Source organism: Thamnophis elegans, chromosome 1 (genome assembly GCF_009769535.1).
Source record: "Thamnophis elegans isolate rThaEle1 chromosome 1, rThaEle1.pri, whole genome shotgun sequence".
Classification (NCBI taxonomy): Eukaryota; Metazoa; Chordata; class Lepidosauria; order Squamata; family Colubridae; genus Thamnophis; species Thamnophis elegans.
This window is the reverse complement of record NC_045541.1, coordinates 24,222,159-24,228,338: the sequence shown is the minus strand read 5'-3', so window position 1 is coordinate 24,228,338 and position 6,180 is coordinate 24,222,159. Positions and strand designations below refer to the sequence as shown.

The window sequence follows — 6,180 nt, the reverse complement described above, 5'->3', positions numbered from 1 at the left end:
ACAGTCCCATGTGTCAAAGAATTAGCAATAGCAATAGCAGTTAGACTTATATACCGCTTCATAGAGCTTTCAGCCCTCTCTAAGCGGTTTACAGAGTCAGCATATTGCCCCCAACAACAATCTGGGTCCTCATTTTACCCACCTCGGAAGGATGGAAGGCTGAGTCAACCCTGAGCCGGTGAGATTTGAACAGCCGAACTGCAGAACTGCAGTCAGCTGAAGTAGCCTGCAGTGCTGCATTTAACCACTGCGCCACCTCGGCTCTTATCCCCAAATATTCCCATTTTAGCAATTTTTAATAATGAGCACATACAATATTATTTGTAGTGAGCCTTTCTGGCAAAGTTAGACTTGACAAACTCTTTCTTGTAAAGTTATTTTTAGAGCTTGCAACAAAACGTTGAGGGTATGAACTACCTACCCAGGATCCAACAAGCTACTAATACCCTCTTCCAAGTTACTCTCTTTCATTTTGTCACTCTGGGGCAGGGGTGGGTTCCTGCCAGTTCTAACCTCTACTATAGAAGAGGTTCCACAAATCTACCGTGCTGTTTAGAACCAGTTCCAGCTTCCTCCCCCTGCCCGTCCGCACTACACTTGCCGCGCCCACCGCTCACTGATTGGCTGGCTCACCAATCGCCCACCCACCTCTAAGAGTCCTATCTAAAACTTAAAGTCTTAAAGTTGCAGCATCCGTGGTTTTTTTTCCCTAAAGCGTTAGGGGTGCAAGGGTCTTGTAACTTGACAGCTTTAAGACTTGCACACTTCAATGCCAGAGTTCCTGAGCCAACATGACTGGAGGAGGAATTCTGGGAGTTGATGTCCATAAGTCTTAAAGCTGTCAAGTTTGACACCCCTGGGGGTTTTTTTTCTAAAGAGTTAGGGATGCAACTTAACAGCTTTAAGACTTGCGTGCTTCAAATACCAGAGTTTCTGAGCCAACATTTTGGTTGCTAAGCAAGAGCGTTGTTAAGTGAGTTTCACCACATTTTATAAGTTGGCCATGCCCACCCAGTCACCTGACTGCCAAGCCACTCCCACCCAGTCACATAGCTGGCAAGCCACTCCCACCCAGTCACATGGCCAGCAAGCCACTCCCACAAAGCAGGCCACACCCACAGAAGAGGTTCTAAAAATTTTTGAAACCAACCACTGCTCTGGGGCTACTAAATCTGGGCTGCAAAAATCTAGACAACCAATGCATAAACCACCTGGTGATGGTTCAGATGTTTGCCAGATTTGGCAGGTTCCCCCCCCCCCATGTTTCTATTGTCCCTTTTAACAATTAAGTACATAGCCACTTGCTTTTGGACACATTCCACATTGGGCTGATTTGGGGAGGATTTTTCTTTTTTATGCTACATCTGACATAGTAACATCTCCCTCTGGATGTCTACGGAAGGTTCCACAACATGAAAATGAGTAAACAGGAATATTTTAAAGAAGCATTAGTAAACAGGAGTATTTTAAAGGATGTTTACATATTTTGCAAAAAATTTTCAAACATCAAAATATATTTTTCTATGGTTATGTTCTTATATGACAAGAGTAAACAAAAATAGTGAAGATTAGCACATTAAAACGTACATAGAGAAGTAAGTATTCAGAAACATATTTGTGTACAATTTTTGTTTATTAGATTTTAAAAAATGCTAGCACACAATTAATCTTCTTAAGACACACTTCATTCTTCTCCAAAGACATCCAATATGAAAACCTATAGTTATAAAAAGAGCAGTAGCTCATTGCCAGATTATCTTTATCTATGTCCAATAATGAAAATTGAATCGGTTGACCATATATTTCTGTTGCATTATTTATTTATCTTGGGCTACTAGGGACTTAATTAAGCCGAGAATATTCCATTGGCAAATACACAGTTCTGCTTAAGAACTGTTAAGTTTATACAGTGGTAATTTGGTACTCAGCTGCTTTAAAACCCATCAAATTTGGTACTTAATGCATTTTGATGCAAAAATTTTGTCCCAGTACTCATCTTTTGTTTGGTACCTGATGCAAAAGTTAGAACTTGTCAGTGGCAGCTGCCTTGTGATATTATTCCTTATGGGAAAAATTTGTTTGGTATTCATTGTTCATTGCGCCTCCTGGAATCAATTAATGATGAGTACCGAGGTACCACTGTATATAAACCTTATACTAGAACAAGTCAATATAAATGGAATATTCTGACTTCTTGTGAATAGACATTTTGTCACGGGTCACATTTCCCATGCTGTCCATTTTTTGAACACACCCATTAAATCATTTCAAAAATTCCAATGTGTTAAAAGTCCAGGAAGATATTACCCATGATTTTAAGATAAGGTAAGATAGGGTAAGGTAAGGTGTTGTGACTCAGCAGATGTCTGCTGTGAGTCTTTTCGAGATACAAGATTCATTATGCAGCTGGGGCTTGTTAGAGGCAGGTTTGGAGATAAAAGGACAGATGCTGCCACGCCCTAGTCGCAGGAGTCAACGTTCCTTTGTGTGTACAACATTGCTTGATACACTTGGATAAGTGCTTTGGTGTTTCCTGTAACCCTGATTCAAGGCTACACTGGAGAAGTGCATTGCTTGTAAGAGTTGTTTTGTTTTTCATTCCGTTATCGAGTCAGAGACTGTATTTATGTTATTTTTGGGCTCAAAGCCAGTTTGAACTGAGAACTGATAAAGAAAGTTCCTTTTAAGTTTATTTGTCTTGCCATTTGTTAAGAGCCGTGAAGGGGGGACAGAACAGTAAGGTAACCTTTATTGTCATTTTTTATTTACTGTGAGCACACTGGCACACATTAAAAATGAAATTCTGTTGCCTGCTCTCAAAAGAAAGCCCTGAAAGTTGATGGCTAGAACATTTTAAGCATATTTATGGACAAATGAATGCCTGCACCATTTGTGGTAATCTGGATAAGAGCTCCAAACAACAGGTAAATCTTACCACGAAATAAGTATCAGCATCAATTTTGTAAGACTGGTGGTCACCTAATAGTAAAAGGGAGAATTTGGGTCTTGTTGCCCCTTACTAACTAATATTATGCTGTAGTGGCAGAGACAATTTGACCTAAATTTGTTCAGTAGTCAGGATCTAGCGCTGTGCATACTTAAGTTAGCAATTCTGATCAGGAAGTAGTTGCTGAAGTAACCATTTCTGTTTCTTCTTCACATTGTGTGATTACCACAGCTCAAGATGCTATTGCAAACAATTTACCGGGTGATTTTACAGTCATTACATTATGCACAAAGTGCTATAGCTTTTGTTTGCGACACTGTGAAAAATAGCTATTTGTTCATCATACACTGGTTGAACTCTACAGGATTCACAACAGAGAAGAATACGGCAAATCACAACATACGTTGCATTTTCAAACACAGAACACTCACTATTCAAAGTCAATCTATGTTTAACTGAAATACAGCTGTAACCAAGCCCTTTCTGCATCCTGCACGTTGATTTGAGATCATCGCCACCCTTGCACGAGCCCTAAGATATTGTGGGGGCCTCTGGTCATCCTGAAAAGCTGAGTCAATTCATTCTACAAATTAATCAACCCAGCTCCCAAACCAGAGGAAATCCTGCAATGACAACTGTACAAGGCTTCCTTTGGAACAGGAGGGAGGGGTCGGGCAATCCAGCAGCTGAATGGAAAGAACTCCACTTACACTTGGGATCTATGAACAATACAAAAGAGCAAGCTGTATGTAATATGTAAATTTAAGGTGCGTAGTATTTCAATATTTAAGCCTTTCATTTTGCGGTTTTCAGACCATGATGGCTAAAGCCATTTTGGCAATACAAATTGAAACTTTGGCGTGCAATTCTTTAAATAATCAATGCAAATGTCAAAATAAATGAAACCACAAGTTCATCAACTCTCATTTGTCAAAGAGAATAGCAGGGGATCGAAGCTATTATGAGATTAATTGTACGCCCGCTGAGCAGGGTTTAGAGACCAAGAATACAAAAAAGTTCTCTCAAGAGTTTTCTGGTTCATGGTTTCACGGGTGTATTACATAATGCTGTGCAAAAGCTTCAAACCATGTTTTCCATTTTTAATGTTCTTTATGCCTTATCTCACCCTTGCAAAAAGAACACAGTTCCTACAATAACTTTAATTTATGTGTATATAGTTAGTAGATGATAACACTAATTTGATATTTAAGAATCTCCAAAGATATAGCCATAGAAAGTGGCTTAGCACTACATTATCTTTACATCTCAGAATCTGTGCATCACAAGTTATTGCGCCTTCTCTGGATATATATGGAGAAATCTGTTGTTCCCCAAGTGGGGGAAGACAGCTGGAAAAAACCTTGCACTCTGGGGCCCTGAAGAATACATACTGCTCACTACTCCAGAGAAGATGTTCCAGGTTAGCTTTAAATAGATATGCCGTAGTTCTGAATATATTGGTTCGTTCCCATCCTCGTAAATACAATACAACAGCAGAGTTGGAAGGGACCTTGGAAGTCTTCTAGTCCAACCTCCTGCCTAGGCAGGAAACCCTACACCATTTCAGACAAATGGCTATCCAACATCTTCTTAAAGACTTCCAGTGTTGGGGATTCACAACTTCTGGAGGCAACCTGTTCCATTGATTAATTGTCAGGAAATTTCTCCTTAGTTCTAAGTTGCTTCTCTCCTTGATTAGTTTCCACCCATTGCTTCTTGCCCTACCTTCAGGTGCTTTGGAGAATAGTTTGACTCCCTCTTCTTTGTGGCAACCCCTGAGATATTGGAACACTGCTATCATGTCTCCCCTAGTCCTTCTTTCTATTAAACTAGACATACCCAGTTCCTGCAACCGTTCTTCATATGTTTTAGTCTCCAGTCCCCTAATCATCTTTGTTGCTCTTCTCTGCACTCTTTCTAGAGTCTCCACATCTTTTTTACATCATGGCGACCAAAACTGGATGCAGTATTCAAAGTGTGGCCTTACCAAGGCATTATAAAATGTTTAGGGCTGTGATGGCAAACCTATGGCACGCATGGCAGAGGTGGCACGCAGAGCCCTTTCCGTCGCCAGCTGCTCTTCTGATTTCCAGCATGCGCACTGGCCAGCTGGTCTTTGTGCGTGCTGGAGCCCTGGAAGACCAGCTGGCCAGTGTGCATGCTTACTGGTCAGCTGGTTTTTGGGTTTCCGGCACACGTGGAGTCGGAAAGGTTCGCTATCACTGGTTTAGGGGATTTTCATAGAAAAGGACAGCTGCAAAGTTTTCTGTTACAGCAAAAGGACTCATATCCTCACATAAGGAATACGTTAGAAAGAAAACTGAAAGTTTCCACTCTGATGAACAAAGGAATGAATTGGCTCTAAGTGGGAAAATGGTTGCATTGCTGAAAATCCTGTAACCCCACTCCTAACCCCACTCGTAATTGATCCTTTGTATTTAAAGGATCAATTTTGGTTTTAGGTGGCCACCAAAAATCCCGACTGTGACATAGCATGGTAGAGGTCTGTTTCATGGAACTGTTCCACACAGGAGGGGGGTGAATTTCATCTCAAGTTACCAGACTACTTCTGAAAAAAAATCTCTTAAAATCTATGCGACTATTTTAGCTGAAACTAAAAGCAAACACTTAATACCCCAGAGAGAGAGAGAGAGAGGAAGAGAGAGGGAGGGAGGGAGGGAGGGAGGGAGGGAGGGAGGGAGAGAGAGAGAGAGAGAGAGAGAGAGAGAGAGAGAAACCTAACATGTATCTAAAACAAAGTGCAAAGCAATGAAATAAACACATAAAAACAAAAACAGTTTTAGAATATTTCTAAAAACCCAGTGCAGGTTTTGTTTTGTTTTTTCTAAAAGAGGGGGGGGGGAATACGGTCACCACAAGTAAAACCAAGAATGCTGTGAAACAAGATAAGAAATAATTACTTTGGCTAAAACACCAATTCCGAATAATAATAGTGCTACACTCATTTTAAGGGCTTTTCTGTGGAGTCCTTAGAGAGATTATTTGCATTCCTCAGGTATTCTATTGTACAATTCAGATGAATAAAGACTTACAAATCATTCCTCCACTGCCAGTGAGAGACTTTGATCCAGTGAATACACTATTGTACTTTAACTATAATTGGCAAAAAAACCTGACAGTATGTAGAGCATCACAAGCTTAATAACAAAGGGGAATATCTCAGAGTGTTGACAGATGATCTTCATAATGCAGAAGCAGAGCTGGTACATTTA

At 40.5% G+C, this 6,180-nt stretch overlaps 1 protein-coding gene across 2 annotated transcripts in view; it reads right to left on the bottom strand.

Moving 5' to 3' along the window:
- OLA1 (Obg like ATPase 1) overlaps nucleotides 1-6,180 on the bottom strand; it is a 104,561-nt gene that overhangs the window by 8,933 nt on the left and 89,448 nt on the right. The window lies entirely within an intron of this gene.